The sequence below is a fragment of the Nannospalax galili genome, unplaced genomic scaffold (genome assembly GCF_000622305.1).
Source record: "Nannospalax galili isolate Female #2095 unplaced genomic scaffold, S.galili_v1.0 scaffold2784, whole genome shotgun sequence".
Lineage (NCBI taxonomy): Eukaryota > Metazoa > Chordata > Mammalia > Rodentia > Spalacidae > Nannospalax > Nannospalax galili.
Genome location: NW_008351369.1, coordinates 66661 through 66913, shown reverse-complemented (window position 1 = coordinate 66913; position 253 = coordinate 66661).

The window sequence follows — 253 nt, the reverse complement described above, 5'->3', positions numbered from 1 at the left end:
GTTGAGTATGGGTTTATTGTATATGTTAAACAGACCCATAACACAAAAAGAAATTGAAACAGTAATACAAAACCTCCCAACTACAAAAAGCCCAGGGCTAGATGGGTTTACAGAGAATTCTATCAGACATTTAAAGAAGATTTACATCCAATACTACTTAATTTATTCAAAAATAGAAATGGAGGGAGAACTTCCAAATTCCTTCTATGAAGCCAGCATCACTCTAATACCAAAGCCATGTAAAGATGCAACC